Source organism: Rhinopithecus bieti, unplaced genomic scaffold, assembly GCF_001698545.2.
Source record: "Rhinopithecus bieti isolate Rb0 unplaced genomic scaffold, ASM169854v2 scaffold_15146, whole genome shotgun sequence".
Lineage (NCBI taxonomy): Eukaryota > Metazoa > Chordata > Mammalia > Primates > Cercopithecidae > Rhinopithecus > Rhinopithecus bieti.
In genome coordinates this window covers 1239633-1258450 of record NW_016808195.1, presented here as the reverse complement: position 1 = coordinate 1258450, position 18818 = coordinate 1239633, and the positions used below count along the sequence as shown (strand labels likewise).

The window sequence follows — 18818 nt, the reverse complement described above, 5'->3', positions numbered from 1 at the left end:
ACAGCCTTGATGTCACTGAGCCTCGAACCCAAATGCTAGTAGTAGTTCCCCGTATTCAGACTGGCTAAGAACAAATAAATGCCTGTTTGTATATGACTCTGGAAGCTGGATGTTTTGCTAGACACAAATGAATGTGCTGTGATACTTAGCCTCTGTGTGTGTCTGTGACATCATCTATATAATGGGAATGATAATAGTATCTACTGTTGTTGTGGGAGATGAGGGCTTTAATGAGAAGCTCTTCAAAGTATTGAAATAGAGATTGGCACGTAGTAAATCCTCAACACTAGCACTGTTATGTAGTAATGCAAAATACATTTATTTATACTGTTTTTTATACTCCTAAAATCATCACAAATAATTCTCAAATAAATGCAAACAAGAAGCTAAAGGAAATAGAGACAGATATGTGGGGGGGGTGGGGGGAATAGCAGCAGATTTAGAGTCAGGAGACCCAGGTTCAGAATGTCTGATAATAAGGAAACGATCATGTAAACCAAGGCGCATCCACCCCTTGAACTGCATATGCCCCTATTTAAAATGCATAAAAAGACCATGCAAGGACATGAGGAAAAGCACACTCTAAAACGTTAAACAACAGAACACAAAACACAGATACACAAATTAAAAGAAAATCCCAATCGTGTAAAAGAAAAGAAACAAGTGAAAATGGAAAGAAACAACCCGAAATGGTCATCTGTAAGTGTATAGATAACGTTTTTCTCCTATGATATTCTGAATTCTCCAAATTTCCAGTAGAAAAACACATAATAATTGCATAATTTAAAATTTTAATAATTTCAAACTTTCTCTTTTATAGTTTCCCATATATTCAAACTTATTTGCAATAAATGCATACTACATATATAAGAAGAAAAGTAAGTTTTTAAAATAAGAAAATATGGCCAGGTGTGGTGGCTCACACCTGTAATCCCAGCACTTTGGGAGGCTGAGGCACGTGGATCACTTGAGGTCAAGAGTTCCAGAGCAGCCTGGCCGACAAGGCAAAACCCCATCTCCACTAAAAATTCAAAAACTAGTCAGGCATGGTGGTGCACGCCTGTAATTCTAGCTACTCGGGAAGCTGAAGCAGGAGAATCGCTTGAACTCGACAGGTAGAGGTTGCAGTGAGCCAAGATCGCACCATTATACTCCAGCCTGGGTGACAGAGTGAGACTGTCTCAGAAAAAAAAAAAAAAATGTGCTGACCAGAGACAATGAAATCTGACCAGTCTTAGGAGCATTGCAGGACCCAAAGAAAAAGCACATATGGTTTCTTAATTATCACATATTTTAAAGTATAACTGTGTCCCGGGGGTGAAATTGGTCATGGACAGGGGCTCACTCCTGCTGACCAAAGGCACAGGTGGAGGAATAAGTCATAGTGGGCCTCAATGCATGCTCTTCTGTTTTCAGTCACATTGGAGAAACGGAGGCTAAAGATTTTTTTTTCCTCCTTCCAAGTTTATGTATATTCGTATACTTTTTTAGGTAAAATGAACTTTTGCTATAGGGATTTTGATTTTGAGGCTCTACGTCATCAGTTACCAGCTATATGGCACGGGGGACAGATACGTTGCAAAATCTTTTGTAAATTCCACTTTCCTATCTCTAAAATTAGGATTATAAGAAGAGCTATAGCCAGGCGCAGTGGCTCACGCCTGTAATCCCAGGACTTTGGGAGGCTGAGGCAGCCAGATCACTGGTCAGGAGTTCGAGACCAGCCTGGCCAACATGGCGAAACCCCATCTCTACTAAAAAATACAAAAATTAGCCGGGCATGGTGGTGGGCACCTGTAATCCCAGCTTGAACCAGGAGGCGGAGCTTGCAGTGAGCTGAGACCACGCCACTACACTCCAGCCTGGGTGACAAAGCAAGACTCTGTCTCAAAAAAAAAACAAAAAAAAAGAAGAGCTACTTCACTGAAGAATGTGGTGTTCAACAAATATACTAATGTGTGTTAAAGTGCTTTACAAACTGTAAATCCTAATGCAGTACAAACTTTAATGAAAGGAACATAGGCTCTCCCTGTGCAGTCTAACTGTGACACTTAACATGTTGTGTGTGAAATTTAAGCAAATTATCTAACCTCCCTGAGCCTCAGTTTTCAGATATAGAAAATAGAGAAATCTTTCTTTAATACAAGATACCTGGAGCATTGTAAATATCCAATAAAGAAAAGTTCTAAGTATATTTGCTGCACTTTCCCAGGAATAATCAAAGTTAACTCTTCTACTTGGAAGGGCTTCTGCAGGAGACAGGAGCAGAACGTCCTTAAAAACCTGTTGTGAAATCACCTTAGTGCTAACAAGAGCAAAGAGGAACTAGACAAGATGGCTTGTTTCCTGGTTTCCTGCCCCAGAGCATTTTCCAGACTCTCTGACCACCTGGACACCCAAACTGGGAGCTGTCTCTCTGAAATATTATTAGAAAAGAGGGCAAGAGTCTAGATGTGAGAAAATATGAAAAAAGAAATTTCCCTTTTAACTAACAAAGGTTTGACTGCTGGCAGGAGTTAGGAAACCACTGTGTCCCTAAATCACTGAATCCCAGCAACCTAGAACCAGGGAAAGGCAGACTGTGAGGTAGTTTGTCCAACTTTCCACCTCGTCCCATTAATGTGAGCTGATAAATCATGACCTTCCCCTGTTATTGGAGGATGGCAAATCAATACTTCCATTATCCTTATTATTACTCCCAAGGCACCTCTCTAGCAGCATGTGAGCTATTCTCTCCCAAGCACAGAGCAAGAAAGGATGGCTAATCTGCTTCTGAGACCCCATCACTCACAACAGGAAGAGAAAGGATGAATTGGAAAGAAGAAACATAACAGTATGGAGGGGAAAAACAGCATTTGAAAAAGCCTAGAATAGTTGCTCTAAGTGTTGTCCTAGGACCTCCTTGATGACATTCAAGTGAGGGATGGTTAAAATGACAGATCCCTGGAAATGCTTAGTCTGTGGGTCAGGGGTATGACCCAGGAGCCTGCCTTAATTGACAACTTCTTCAGGTGGTTTTATGCACCTAAAGTTTGCACATTAAAAACCTAAAGATCTACTATTCACTGGTGGAAATATCACTTTAACGATCTTGAAGTTTTGTGGTCCTGCTGTTCATCTCTCAGAAATAAGTTTTGCGGAATACTTGCATGCATACGTGTAGGAGTGGGCCAGCATCTTTCATGTCAATGTCAGCTATATTTCAGTTCCAAGGGAATGGAGACGTCCCTTGATTGACCCTGTCAGTACTAAAACTTTAGTGTGCATAAAAGTCAGCCAAAGAATTGGTAAAACAGAAATTGCTGGGCCCTACCCCTAGAGTTTTCTATTCAGGGGGTCTTGAGTGGGGCCTGAAAATTTACATTTCTAAAAAGTTCACAGGTTGGTTGGCTAATCCAAAAGTCATTCCCAGGCCAAGCGTGGTGGCTCATGCCTGTAATCCCAACACTTTGGGAGGCCGAGGTGGGCGAATCACCTGCAGTCAGGAGTTTAAGACCAGCTTGGCCAACAAGGCGAAATCTCGTCTCTGCTAAAAATACAAAAATTGCCCAGGCATAGTAGCGGGCGCCTGTAATCCCAGCTACTTGCGAGGCTGAGGCAAGAGAATTGCTTGAACCCAGGAGACGGAGGTTGCAGTGAGCCAAGATTGTGCCACCACACTCTAGCCTGGGTGACAAAGTGACTCAAAAAAAAGTCATAAGTGATACTGATGTTGCTGGTCCAAGAAACACATTTAAAACCACTGGCACACATGGATGGATTTTTGGAGAGTGCTCTTTTTTTATTTAGGCAGAAAAGCATAATTAAGGGAGACAGGAAAAAAATCACTTGTAATCTTAACACCCACTACCCACTGGACATCCATACACTTACATGGACACACACACATTTCTCCTCTTCAAAAAAAAAAGAATCACACTACATATTATCCTGTGTCTGTCTTCTTCATGGGACAACAAATCAGGGCTCTCTCTCCACTCCTCCATGACCCACCTGTACAACATACTGTCTAAGAAATGCACAGCATGAGTACTGTCTGGACTCATCACAATTGGGTGTTATATTGTCTTCAATAACTTTATTATTGTAACTAAACATGTTCTAAGTCAAACAACAGAGAAAAGTATAAAAAAAAAAAGAAAAACACATCTCAAATCCCACCATCTCAGGGATAATCATTGTTAACAAATCGATGTACATCTTTCAACACAAGTATTCCTACACGGATTTATTATTTTACATAAACTGAATCATAGACACCAAGTTATTTTGCAACATGCTTTTTCCACTTACATAAACCAAGTTATGACAAAGCAAATACAACCTCAAAAATATTTGAGAAATGTACTATCTAATGGAATCTTAACACAAATTCTCTATGAAATGAAGCATTCTTTTATACAGTGAATTTCTGCCTACTCTTCACAGATACACCAGGTTAATTTTTTAATGTGTGTGTGTGTATCTGTGAATTCCATACTTCATTTATTTGGTTTGCTTCAGGAATAGTGCCCCTGAAATTAAAATGAACCTGTTGTACTAAATCGGAGTTCTGAGCCAAAGTCAGTGTCTACAGCACGGACGAGGTGAAACCCAGAGCACTTGGAGCTTCTAGTATACATTCTGGATTTTCTCCATCAGTCTAGGACTGAAGACACCGATCTCTGATCTCAGTTGAGATTTCACCAAGGTTCTGGTTCTAGAATGAGTCACTGGCTAAGGGTCTGATAAGCAAAGGGCGGAAGTGGGCAGAGTGTGAGAAGGGTGGGGGAGGTCCTTGATCTGATCAGTACAACCCAGAGAACACACCCATGTCCCACACGCTTGCCAGGGGGCCTTCATAATAACCAAGCACCCCTTTGCATCTGTAGAACATGGTTACGTGTTTTTTAATTTGCCATCCTGTTGTTAATTTGTCCCTGTTTTCCAGATGAGGCTTGGTGAGATTCACTGAGATCATGCATACAAAGCCCTGAGCACAGTGCTCAGCACATAGTGGGTACTCAGTAAACCTCGGTGTCACTGAGAAGACAGACTGAGAATGAGCATGCTGTGGAGTCTTTCACCCGCCTCTCCTCTGGCACAGGTTACTCTTTCATTCAGTAGACTGTAATGACATGGAAATTCCAGGACACCAAGAGACAATGATGAATCAAAAATCAGTTCCCAAAAGACAAATCACATTCCTTATTCCCCATCAAATCTAAAGCCTGATAAAGTCTATATAGCACTCGTGAGGCCTCTAACTTTCTGCCTAAAAGTGGTCATCATCACAGCAAACCTGAGCCTCAGAATGGACCTAGCTTACTTGGTGATAGAGGAGGGCAACAGAAGGACTTGGTCCACGGCACCCAGCTGACCATGTCAGCAAATAGAGAGGCCTTCAAAACCTTTGCATTCCTGTTCCGTGGAGAAACTGAAGATTGCAGTAAAGTCTAATTACAACCTCTTTTTGCCTTGTTTGAAATACAAGGGGACAATGTAGCCCTAATATATTTATAGAAGGAAGTAAAGATTCAAATAAAGGAAGAGGGGGACCAAAAGAAGGGCATACCCATGTTTCTCATCTTCTTTCACCACAGATCTTAAAAAGGAACCAGAAGCCTCAGCAGTCCATGCTAAAGAATCATTGTCACATTCTGTTACTCCCTCTGATTCCGTGAAGAAGGGGAAAAAAATCATTGCATGGCAATGCCATGTGTCTCAAGCTTCATTAAAGAGATTTCTCCCAAGAGTCTCCTATAACAGCATGTAAAGCACTTACGACAGTACCTGAATCATCGTTAAGTAATCAATAAATGTAAACGAGTAGCAGCAGCAGCAGCAGCAGCAGCAAGAGAGACTTGCTGAGATCATTCATTTAGCTACTTGGAACCCTGCTTAGCATAGAATTCAAGTCTTTTCACAATCAAATGAGTGTTTCTCACAGGAACCCACACTCCTTATTCCTCCAAAGCCTGAGACTCTGCCTTCTGTCTCCAGTCTTCCAAGCTCCTCAGCAGACTGAAGTTCTCCATGATCTACTCTCTCCAGTGTCCTCAAGCCCACGATGACAGAGATATCCCAGCTGAAGAACTGAATTTCACAGGTCTGACACTGACACAACCCATGGAATTCAGTTCTCAAAGCTGAGGATACACATAGGCTTTTCAGAGATGGTGCAAAGACCCCTCCTTGCAGTCCAGGCCTGTCCCAGCCCTGTAAAATACAAGAGTGAAAAGCCTGGTAAATCCAATGCAGCTGCTTCCCAGTACCACGCCTAGTCCTGGTACTCATGAGTTATGAACATCGGAGGGGGTCAGGTCAGCAGTCTGGAATGCTGACGTGGGTGGATCTCTTGAGCCCAGGAGTTCAAGACTAGCCTGGGCAACATAGAGAGACTTTGTCTCTACTAGAAATAAAAAATTAGCCATGCATTGTGGCATGTGGTGGGAGGATCACTTGAGCCTGGGAATTGGAAGGTGCAGTGAGCTATGATTGCAACACTGTACTCCAGCCTGGGCCACAGAGACTCTATTAAAACAAAAAAAATTCTGGAAGGGATGTGCACGGTAGACACGCACATCATTAAGCATCATTAAATGTGGTAGCTGGCCTTTCCTGCCTCATGGCCCTTCCATATGCCATCCCCCTGGCCTGGAAAACTCGTTCGTCTCTTTAACATCAACTTATCCCGAGGTTCTTGCTTTCAATGTCACTTCCTCAGAGAGGCCATCTATGGCAGAGATTGCTAATTGTTTGCCCAATATATATTTTCTTCTAATAGAACCCTTAAGTGGTATCTGAACAGATGGACATCTGACTTTGTTTCCTCGCCTGGTGTGACAAAGTGCTGAATGTGAGCAGGAGTGGAGAGTTTTGTACTGTTTCCCTCCCTCTTCTCAGGCTTGGACTGTAGGCATGGTGGAGAGCCACTGTGGACCATGCAAATGAGTGCAGCCCCCCAGGGAACAGCAGAGCAGCATGCCAGAAGAGCCCCAAAATGGTGAGGCTTCCATATACAACCTAGACTGCTTACACCTGCACTGATAGATCAGCAAGAATGGAACATCTACCTTATTTAAGTCACTGTTACTTGGGGATCTCTGTAAGAGCACTTGAATGTTTACCTACCGCCCCGCCATTAGCCTCCAGCTAGTCTCTTTCATAATATGGGATTCTTTTCCTTCACTATAATTTGTAATTGTTAGATAATTTTGTATAATTATTTGATTAAAATTATCTCTCCAACAAGACTGTTTTCCACAAGCACAGAGACCATGCTAGTGTTTTTTAAATATGTATATAGGCCAGGTGTGGTGGCTCACGCCTATAATCTCGGAACTTTGGGAGGCTGAGGCAGGCAGATCACCTGAGGTCAGGAGTTCAAGTTTCACCTAACATGGTGAAACCCTGTCTCTAATAAAAATACAAAAATTAGCCAGCCATGGTGGCACACACCTGTAGTCCCTGCTACTTGGGAGGCCGAGGCAGAAGAATCACTTGAACCCGGGAGGCAGAGGTTGCAGTGAGCTAAGATTGCACAATGAAACTCCAGCCTGGGTGACAAAGTGAGACTCCATCTCCAAAAAATAATAATAAAATAAAATAAGTATATGATAGCTTTATTGAGTTATAGCTCACATACCAAACAATTCACCTACTTAAAGTGAAAAACGCATTGGTTTTTTAGTATATTTGCAGAGTTGTACAACCATCATAATCAATTCCAGAACATTTTCATCATCCCAAAAATAGATCTCATAACCATTAGCATTCAATCTCCATTCCCCTCCCTCACCCCTGGGGAATCACTGATCTACTTTCTGTCTATATATATGCTGGATATCTTATATAAATGAAATCATATAATCAGTGGCCTTTTGTGACTGACTTCTTTCACTTAAGATAATGCTTTCAAGATATATCCATGTTTTAATGCATATCAGTAAATCCTTCCTATGGATGAATAATATTCCATCGTAAGGATCTACCACATTTTATTTATCCATTCATCAGCTGATGGGCATTTGGGTTGTTGCTACCTTTTGCCTATTTGATAATGCTTCTATGAATTAATACTCAGGTACAAGTTTTGTGTGGACGTATGTTTGCATTTCTCATGGATGTGTGAACCCAAAAGTATCTGAGACAGATCTCAATCCATTTAGGAAGTTTATTTTGCCAAGGTTAAGCACGTGCCTGTCACACAGCCTCAGAAGGTCCTGACAACATGTGCCCAAGGTGTTCGGGGCACAGCTTGGTTTTATACATTATAGGGAAATATGAGACATCAATCAATATATGTAAGATGTACACTGGTTCAGTCTGGAGAGGTGGGACAACTAGAAGCGAGGTTGGGGGCTTCCAGATCATAGGTAGATGCGAGACAAACTGTTGCATGTTTTGGTCTCTGGCTAGCCTTTTACTGAATACACAATTTACATGTGAGAGGAGGGTAGAGGAATAGTCACTTATGCCTTAGTCTGGCTTAGTGAAATAATAGGGCGGAGGAAGCAATCAGGCATGCATTGGTCTCACATGAGCAGAGGAATGACTGAATTTTCTCTGTCCTTTGTCCACAAGGAATTTCCTTGTGGGCAAATTGTGAGGGAGGTATGTAGCTTTTTTATCTTTGTAGCTAGCTTGCATAGGAATAAAATGGGAGGCAGGTTTGCCTAATACAGTTTCCGTTTGACTTACCTTTGGCTTAGTGATTTTGGGAGTCCTGAGATCTATTTTCCTTTCACGGACGTATACCTAAGTGTGGAATTTCTGTGTCATAGGTTAACTCTATGGCTATCATTTGATGAATGGCCAGACTGTTTTCCAAAGCGGTCACACCATTTTACAATTCCACCAGCAGTGTATGAGGGTTCCAGTTTCTCCACATCTTGCCAATACTTGTTAATGTCTATCTTTTGAGTATAGTTACCTAGTAGGTGTGAAGTGGTATCTCACTATGGTTTTGATTTGCATTTCCCTGATGGCTAATGATCTTGAGTATCTCTTCATGTGCTTACTGGCCATTTGTATAGCTTCTCTGGAGAAATGTCTATTCAGATTTTTTTGTCAATTTTGTAATTGAGTTGTTCGTATTTTTATTATTGAGTCGTAAGGGTTCTCTATATATTCTAGATACAAGTCCCACATGTATAATTTGCAAATATTTTCTCCCATTCTTTGGGTGGCTTTTTAACTTTCTTAATGGAGTCTGTGCATGTGTTTTATGTAACATTATTTCCAGCTTCTAGCATAATGTCTTGATCATAGTAGAAACTCCAGTGAAGGATGGATGGAAGGATGGAAGGAAGGAACAAAGGGAGGGAGGTGGAGAGGGGAGGAGAGAAGAGGGGAGGAAGGGAGGGAGGCTAGGTCTCAATAATGCAGGCTTCCATCACAACTGTCCCAGCACTGACTGACTAACTAGGGTAGACATTAAAAGCTGATTGAGCCAGTGCCCTTATACAAAGGCTGGAATGCAACAAAAGCCCACCAAGAGTTTTGCCTGGACGCTAAAGCATGACAAAATAACAAAGGAATTCTTAACAGGACCCATTTAGTTAAACAAGTTTTAATGGGGGTCTGAAGAAACTCTCCAGGCCTCCACAAACAAGTTTATTGGGGGTCTAAAGGAACCCCCTGAACCTCCCTGATTTAGCAGTAGACAAGATAAGTAATTACCCCAGCACCTGGACCCATTTAGATTAAGTAAATTTACTGAGGCTCTAAAGGAAGGTTGTCAGGACTCAGACCTTAGTTATAGATTAAAAGAAATTAATCACTAATGTCTTTAGATGAACGCACACTTACATGTAGACATATAGTTTAGAAAACTTTGTAATTTTGAGTTGGTCTAGTGATAATTTCCTGGCCTTCTCCCTGTAACCGGTTACAGAAATAAAAATTATCTTCCTCCCCAGTTCATCTGCATCTGGTTATTGGGCCCCGAGAAATAGCAGCCTGACCCTCAGTTTGGTCTAGGAACAGGAGGGAGCGAGAAAATGAAGGGAGGGAAAGGAGGGAAAGAGAGAGGGAGAGAGGGAAGGAGAGAGGGAGAGAGGGAAGGAGAGAGGGAGAGAGGGAAGGAGAGAGGGAGAGAGGGAGGGAAGGAGAGAGGGAGAGAGGGAAGGAGAGAGGGAGAGAGGGAAAGAGAGAGGGAGAGAGGGAAGGAGAGAGGGAGAGAGGGAAGGAGAGAGGGAGGGAAGGAGGGAGGGAGAGAAGGGAAGGGAAGGAGGGAGAGAGGAGAGGGAGGGAACTTACTTTTACAAACCACACAGTTTAATTTCCTTATTTTAAAGATGGGGAAACTGAAAAGTTAAAAACATTAAGATGACACCATGATGAGATAATAAAAACAAGGTGATAGGCTGGGCACGGTGGCTCATGCCTGTAATCCCAGCACTTAGGGAGGCCAAGGTGAGGGGATCACAAGGTCAGGAGTTTGAGACCAGCCTGGCCAACATGGTGAAACCCCATGTCTATTAAAAATACAAAAATTAGCTGAGCATGATGGTACACACTTGTAGTCCCAGCTACTCAAGAGGCTGAGGCAGGAGGATTGCTTGAACCTGGGAGGTGGAGGTTGCAGTGAGCTGAGATCATGCCACTGCACTCCAGCCTGGGTGACAGAGTGAGACTGTCTCAAAAAAAAAATGGTGACAGAAGTTAGAACTGGGTTTTAGCCCTAGCTTTTCTCCTACCAGCTGTGAGAACTAGGCAGGTCATATAACCTCTCTACACATCAGAGACCTCCTTAGAAATGGTCCTCTCTCACCAATCAGGTATTGGAAGGAGCAAAGTAAACTAATGTATCAGAAACCATTGCTTGAACATGAGTGATAATTGAGGCCCAAGGTCAAATAGCTAAATCAGCCTGGTCAGAAAATGATGGCAGGTGGCCCAGGTTCCAGTCCAGGGTGAAGTATAGGGAGCCATATTTTATTTTTCAGATTGTTGCTGATTTTCTTCACCAATTAGAAGATTTTCTGGTTCAGTACAGAAAAGGGCACCACTAAATTTGTGGCAAACACACAAACCCTGGGTCCTCCCACCACTGATAGTCCTAAACAAGAAGTGTTGCTTCCACTAAATGTAGTCCCAAGCCGAGATTGTTTTAGGATCCCTGGCGCCTAACCGTGCCTGGCACATGGCAGATGCACAAAAGTAGTGTTTAAATTGTGGACAAATGAATGAGTGGGTGAACAAATGAACGGCAACTGTAAAATAAACCTGAACCCCACTATCTGAATGAAGCCAGGGGGAATTAATCTACCGGTAGGATTCTGGGGTAACATTTGGGTATATCTGGAGAAAGCAAAGTGTAACACTTAGACAACAGGCTCTGGGAGTTTTGCTGCCAGAGTTCTAATTCCAGCTCTGAGCCTGCCGTGAGTGCAGAGGGAAAAAGCGGCAGCCACGCATTTTCATCTCTGCTTAAACTTGCATCTATTTATGTCTATCGCTGTGCTACATCCATGCCTTTCATTCCTTCTGTTCCATGCCAGGCTTCATGCTCCCATTCAGTCATGGCCCAAAGCCAAAGCTCAGGCATTTTTTTTATTCTGGTTGGATCCACACAATTTGGTGATTACTATATAAACGTTTTGTATTGCTCATGCTGCAGCACCAAACCCGTTTACTCATAATGATTCACTAGAGACACTCACTTCCCTCAAGTGACATGTAATGGCTTCTCCATCACCCTCAACGTGACCTTTTACACTTAGAATACAGCGTAAATTATTTGAGAGTTTCCACTTTTTTAAGTAAGCGTCGCCTTCCCTTTCACATGAAGGAAAACCAAGACATGGAAGGGGAAAAGTGTTCCAACTTAGATTATTTTGCCATGTAGCCCAGGCTGGTCTCAAATTCCTGGGCTCAAGCAATCCACCCACCTCGGCCTCCCAAAGTGCTGGTGTTATAGGCGTGAGACATCACAACCAGCCAACAAGGCACTTTCACGCAAATCTCACTTCACTCTCAAAAGCCATAAAAAAAAATGCCATTGCCGTCCTCACTTGATTACAAAAGAGGAGGAGGAGAAGGAAGAAGAAGAGAAGGAGGAGGAGCAGCAGCTAAGCAGTTAAAACATCAACCTAACACATACAACTAACACTTTTAACCATTCGGCCCCACTGTCTGGCTCCTGGAGACATAAATAAAAATGGTTTCTTCCCTTAAGGAATTCAAAGACTAGATAAGGTGGCAAGATATACAGATGAAAAATAAGTAACTGCAGAATGCTAGGTAACTACGTACTCAGCCTGGCCTTCACAAGAGAGGCCAGCAGCTGGTAGAAAGGAGACCTTTTTTTCAATCCCTCTGCGGGTCCGGCAAGCTCTGCCTTCACAGTACACCTAGAATCTAACTGTTTACCCTCACCCAAGCCACCATCAACTCCCACCTCGGAGACCTGCAACAGTGAGGTCTCCTGATTCCACTCCTGCCTCTGCAGTCCACCCTCCAAATAGTAGTCAGAGAGATCTTATTAAAAGATAACTCATAAGTAGGAGCTGAATAATGAGAACACATTGGACACAGTGAGGGGAACATCATATACCAGGGCCTGTCGGAGGGTGGGGGTCAAGAGGAGGGAGAGCATTAGGAGAAATACCTAATGCATGTGGGGCTTAAAATCTAGATGACAGGTTGATGGGTGCAGCAAACCACCACGGCACATGTATACCTAGGTAACAAACCTGCGCCTTCTGTACATGTATCCCAGAACTTAAAGTACACAAAAAAAAAAAAAAAAAGAGAGAGGCCAGGTACGGTGGCTCACGCTTGTAATCCCAGCACTTTGGGAAAGCAAGGCGGGCAGATCATCTGAGGTCAGGAGTTCAAGACCAGCCTGGCCAACATGGTGAAACCCTGTCTCTACAAAAATACAAAAATTAGTTGGGCATGATGGCGGGTGCCTGTAATCCCAGCTACTCGGGAGGCTGAAGCAAGAATTGCTTGATCCTGGGATGTGGAGGTTGCAGTGAGCCGAGATCATGCCATTGCACTCCAGCCTGGGAGACAGAGCAGGATTCCGTCTCAAAAAATAAAAAAGGAGAGATAAATCAAATCTTTCGTCACTGCCCTGCATAAAGCTCTCCAGCAGCTTTCCATCACACAGAGAACAAAACCCAAACCCCTCAGTATGGCCTACAAGGCCCATGTCATCCGGCCCCTGACTCTACCTCCAATCTCCTTTTCTACCATCCTTCCCTCATCCATCCACTCCTGCCCACCTGGCCTCCTTGCTGTTCTTAATTGCACCAAGCTATTACCTCTTCTTGGAAGGGTCTTTCCCAAAATATTTCCACTGTTCACCTCTTACTTCTTCCAGACTCTTCTCAAACGTCACCTCATCAGAGTCCATCCCTCACCTACCCTACCTAAAGGAACCACAGACATGCCCCACCCATTCCTCAAATGTTCCAGCCCCTTGCCTGCTTTTCTGCCTCATAGAATTTATTATTAGTTCACAGTTATAGTTACTTATTTGTTTACTGCCTTTCTGCCTCGTAAGAGCGAAAGTTTCATGGGAGCAGGCACTTTAACCAGAAGAATGCCTGGCACAGAATAGGTCCGTTTCTCAATCTTTTTTTCATTATCATCCTTCTAAGGAAACTTTTCAGACATTTTTTTTCCTAATCCCCCCTACTATGAAATGTTAACACTACAGATACATGTCTACATATACTATGTGTATATTTGTGCTTTACACATAAAGAGAGTAAGTTTTTTTTCACCCCTTAAGGGCCAATTTTCATGCCCCTCGAGGGGAGGCATATCTTCCCCATGGAATAGGTGCTTGATAAAAATGTGTTGAATGGATAAAACTCCTGAGGAGAGCAGCAAGCTCTTAGAGACAGACATCATTCAAGGTATAAAGTTCAGCTGGGGAAATTCCAAGCCTCCCCCCACTCAACCCTCCCATCTTTGTAGCATGAGTACATCCTGTCATTCTGTGTCTGGTGACTATCTGGTATTTTTCTAATGCAGATTTTCAACTTTAAAACAAAACAAAACCCTACTCTTGTTTTGCATCCCAGCTCCCACTGCTATTTTGGATCCCTGAAATCACTTTTTCTCCATCCTCCTCCCCAGGCAAGCTTTAAAATCCAGATAAGGCCCGCTCCATTTGTTTATTCTTTCCTTCATCCTACAGCCTGCACTGAGTGACTATGTGAACCAGGTGCTAGAGATGAAAAGGTGATGATGATTCAATCCCTGCCCTCTGGAAGCTTATGAGTGTGTGAGGGTAGACAAACAGGATGCTAAGTTCAACATACCAAGGACTCCAGGACGAGCAACAAAGTGCTTTGAAAAGACAACTGTACTGACCCAGTGGAAACTCGCCTTGCTCATCCATTCACCCATCACAGACTTACAGAGCACCTGCTGTGTGTGTCAGGCCTGTGCCAAATCCTGGGGTTGCAGCACAGACGAGACCAGCATGGCCCACGGAGATCACCAAACAGGAGAGACTGAAATCTCACTGATAATCACACAAACAAGTGAGTCCAAATGTGATAAATGCAACCGGTGGAAAAGCTGAAGATTCTGGGAAGCACCTGGTAGTTGGAAAGAAATGACATTTAAGGAGAAACCCTGAAGAATAAGTAGAGAGTGGTCTGGTGAAGACCAGGTAAAGGGGAGTCCCAGGCACAGGGAACGGAATGTCCAAACAGTCACAAATGGGATGTGACCAGGCACTCTTGTGAGGACGGAGAGAGATCCCTCTACTGAGGTCAATAACGAGACCAGGGATGGTATGAGGAGAGGAAGGCCCAGGCAGGCAAGAGCTGATTCATGTTGGCCTTGCTGAGAAATATGGAGTTGACCTTAACTAAGACAGAGGAAACGGGGAAGGAATATGATCCAGGTTGTATTTTTTAAATATTCTGGTTGGGTGTGGACAACAGCTGGGAGGAGAGTAAAATATCATCCCACACATCTGTCATCTGATCACGCAATTTAACATGCTATTCTGTGGGGTCTTGCACCCACCGGTGCAAGTCCTGTGAGACTGTGAAATTCTCAAAGGCAGATATCACATTTTCCGCCTCTTTTAACCCTGTCCCACAACAGCAGTGCATCATACCTGGTAGACAATTAGAAAACACTTCTTGAGTAATTATTTTATAATAACAAGTTCTATGCTTTTATTATGATTAACCACTCCTTCTCTCTGCCCTCTGAAAGTTCCCCTCCCGTCCTCAGTCATCTTCCCATCCTCTGCCTGACTGACATATTATGTTTGGAAGACCACAGTATCTTTCAGATGACCTCCCACAAGCTCCCAGTCACTGCATTGCACGGAAAGCTGGACATCAGGGTGGTGACGATCTGAATGGTAAGCCATTGGCCCCCTTACTGCCCCCAACCCCTACCTGTCCCTGGTCACCCAGACCCTCGAACCTCCAGTTCCTCAGAATCTATATCTCCAATAAGGCACTAGTTTATTCCTGTGCTACTGAAGCAGCCAGGCCAAAACAAACTTAAACTGCACAGAGCCATTCCTCAGCCAGAATGGGGAACAGGACAGAGCAACACAGCAAAGTAATTGCCTCCTATTTACCAGGACGTACTTTGCGCTATGAGCCATTTTGTCAACTTCATGAGATTTGCAGTCAGAAAACACGGAACAAAAGAGCAATATGAAGGTCTTTTAAACATTGACCATTTACATTTGTCAGCATGGCTGCTCCATCCATTATCATCATTTCCCCAGTCCACAGCCCAGGAAAACTGTAGTTGCATTAGATCAATAAAAAACTGAATTCTCTTTTAAGACACAGTCCTATTATGTAACTCTGTTGGGCAAATGCGTAACTTGTCCTATGAAAAGAAATCCCATACCTCATTTGGTCATAGTGCATTGTGACAGAGAAACTATTTGCTTCCATTTTCAAGAATTCACTCCCTTTCCTTTTATGTATTTTTCTCACCATATGAGGGAAAATTATAAAGGAACCCAAAAGTTGTTGTAAATATGACTTTGCCAGCTCTCACCCCAAAAAATACTACTGTGGCACTTTGCTCTTGCTATACAGAGTGAGAATAAAGGAATGGGTTTTCAATATGTGAGGCTTTTAGGAGAGACCTAGTACAACTTTACAAATTCAATACCCTTTCAAAGCTAAATTAATCCTGGTCTTTCAGTTCATTCTCAAAAGATGTAAAGGAGATACATCCAAATTGCTTTATATGCTGGCTATATAAAAAAAAAAAAAGTATGTAGTACCTAATGTAGCACTTTATTTTTTAAAAATTTTTTAAATAGTCTGCATAATTATCTCATTTAGATCTCTGCACCACCTTAGGAGGAAAGCTGGAGCAAGCATGGAAACATTTTGGGGTCAACAGATTTTTGCCAAGAAGGAGCTGTAAGGTGATCCTCCAGTATTGAACTTCGCTAGCCCTTTCTGTAAAACAAATTCCCCTTATAACCATGAGGTGAGTTCCTGCAAGGTGAAAAGAAACATTACTAAACGCAAATAGCCAAACAAATAATCGCAACCCATACACCTTGTGCTGGGCACCTCTAGGCTCTGGGGCCCAGTCAGCTGGGAATCAGATGCCTGGCATAAAACATGCCTAAAGTCACAGAAACTCAGGGCTAGATTCACTAAGCAGAAATAGGCAATACATTTCTCTCTGGTCTTCCAGCCTATACATTTCAAACTTGGTAACCGTTTTCTATTTGGGGTTGGGGAGAATATTCTAAGTTTCACACACCTGTTTCCATGGTCTTGAGGTTCTGTCTCTATGTGAATGGGCTCTGCCCATACAAAGGGAATGTCTGGGGTCCATTCCCTTTGTAGTTACTCAGGTATCAGTCTCTGGGGACAAGTCCCTCCATAAAGGTCACCACCTCCCAAAAAGCGTATCCAATTCCCTCCCCATGTCCACAGCCTTAGATGCTTACCTCTGTGGAAACAATCCTCTCCTTCCAATCCCAGGGAATAAACTCTTCAGAAACCCAAAATGTCTTATTTGACCTGAAAGTGTCCTCTATCCTTACAATGCCTGACTCACAGAAAGCTTGCAAATGAATAATAATAGTTATCATTGTAGTTAAGATGTATTAAATAAATGCTTATTATGTGTGAGGCCAAATTAATTCTTTCACTAAAAATTCCTAATAAAACTGTGAGGTAGGTACTACAACCAACTTCATTTTATAAATGAGAAAAATTGGGCTCAGAAAGGTTCGGCAGCTTTCCCAGGGCCACAGAGCTGGCAAGTTAAGAAACTAGGTTTTCAACTTAATCATGCTGCCTCCAGAACTCAGGCTTCCAACCACTCTGCTGTATTGACTAAGTGAATTAAGTGAGCATAACCAAGGTCATCAAACCTATGAGCCTGTCTCCAGTCCCCACTGCTCAGTCCAAGGCACTTCCTTCTCTTCGTCAAACCAAGTTCTGGTTTCATTGGAAGAAGCAATTGAGCCTTTAGGACAAAGGCAGAGATAGCCTACACCCGCCATCCTCAACCAGCTCTTATGCACTAGAAATAATCATCCCCGGGAGAAAGGCTCTCAGGCAAGCTTAATAACAAACGTATTGGTTTTACAGTAGCTGCTGCTACAAAAAGCAAAACAAAACAAAACAAAAAATTTCTGGGTGACTAAGTAACATGAATTGCTGGAAGGCGAGTCTTCATCCATCCCCCTCTGAATTGCAAGATGATGGTGTGTTTTAACGGCAAATGAACACGGCGTTCCCAAAGCCATCAAGTTAATGAATCAAGTAAATCCTCAGTCTTCTCCTTATCTAGATTTTTATCTTCCCCACTGTCATGACCATCTTGCTCAGAAAATCATTTCTGGGCCTTTCTCCTGCTCCAAAGAGGTGGATTGTCACTTAAAGGCCTGTTAACTAACTGGAACTGCTGTTCTGCAGCTGCAAATAAAATTCACACACAACTCAGATGAGTTTATCATGGGAGTTGATTAATTAGCAGTTACGGAGCCCTGAAAATAGAGTTCCATTTCATTAACATAGACATGTAATGTTTTGGTACATATTGTTGTGATTTAAACATATTTGCTCCACGGCAGAGAAGATATGGAGATGTAGGAAAAATGGGAAGTCTATGGGATAATCAGGAGTGAGATCAAATGTAAAGGATTTTTTAAAATAATGTAATGGTTAACATTCAGCTCAGGTCTTTCCTACCAGAGTCTGTTTTGAGCATTTTGTGTGATTAATTAGCTCATTTGGCCTTCATGAACATCCTAGGAGATAGGCACTATTATTGTTAGCATTTTACACAGGAAGAAATTGTAAACCAAAAACAAAATGTGAAGCCCCCCCTGCACCACCACCACCACCCAACCCCAACCATCTGAATGGACTTCCTCCTCAGCCAAGGCTCTTTTAAAATGTAACCTGAGAGACTGTTTCAGGGCATGATGGGAAGTGGGGTTTGAACATGCCTCATTATACCTCTCCGGCATTAACATCAACACAGACTGTAAGTCTGATAAGAAATATCTTATGGGCCGGGCACCATGGCTCTTGCCTATAATCCCAGCACTTTTGGAGGCTGAGGCGGGCAGATCATCTCAGATCAGGAGTTCGAAAACAGCCTGGTCAACATGGTGAAACCCTGTCTCTGCTAAAAATACAAAAAATGAGCCATGTGTGGTAGTGCCCACCTATAGCCCCAGCTACTCCTGAGGCTGAGGCAGGAAAATCGCTTAAACCTGGGAGGTGGAGGTTGCAGTGAGCCGAGGTCGCACCACTGCACTCCAGCCTTGGCAGCAGAGCAGGACTCTGTCTCGGGAAAGGGAGAGGGGGAGAGGGAGAGAAGGGGAGAGAGGGAGAGGGGAAGAGAGG

At 43.0% G+C, this 18818-nt stretch overlaps 1 long non-coding RNA gene across 1 annotated transcript in view; it reads right to left on the bottom strand.

Moving 5' to 3' along the window:
* Positions 1–4063: 4063 nt before the first annotated feature.
* LOC108537932 (uncharacterized) overlaps positions 4064–18818 on the bottom strand; it is a 22049-nt gene continuing 7294 nt past the window's right edge. The window contains exon 2 of the long non-coding RNA XR_001887953.1: positions 4064–6198. This is a non-coding gene — a long non-coding RNA (uncharacterized LOC108537932). The remainder of the gene's footprint in view (positions 6199–18818) is intronic.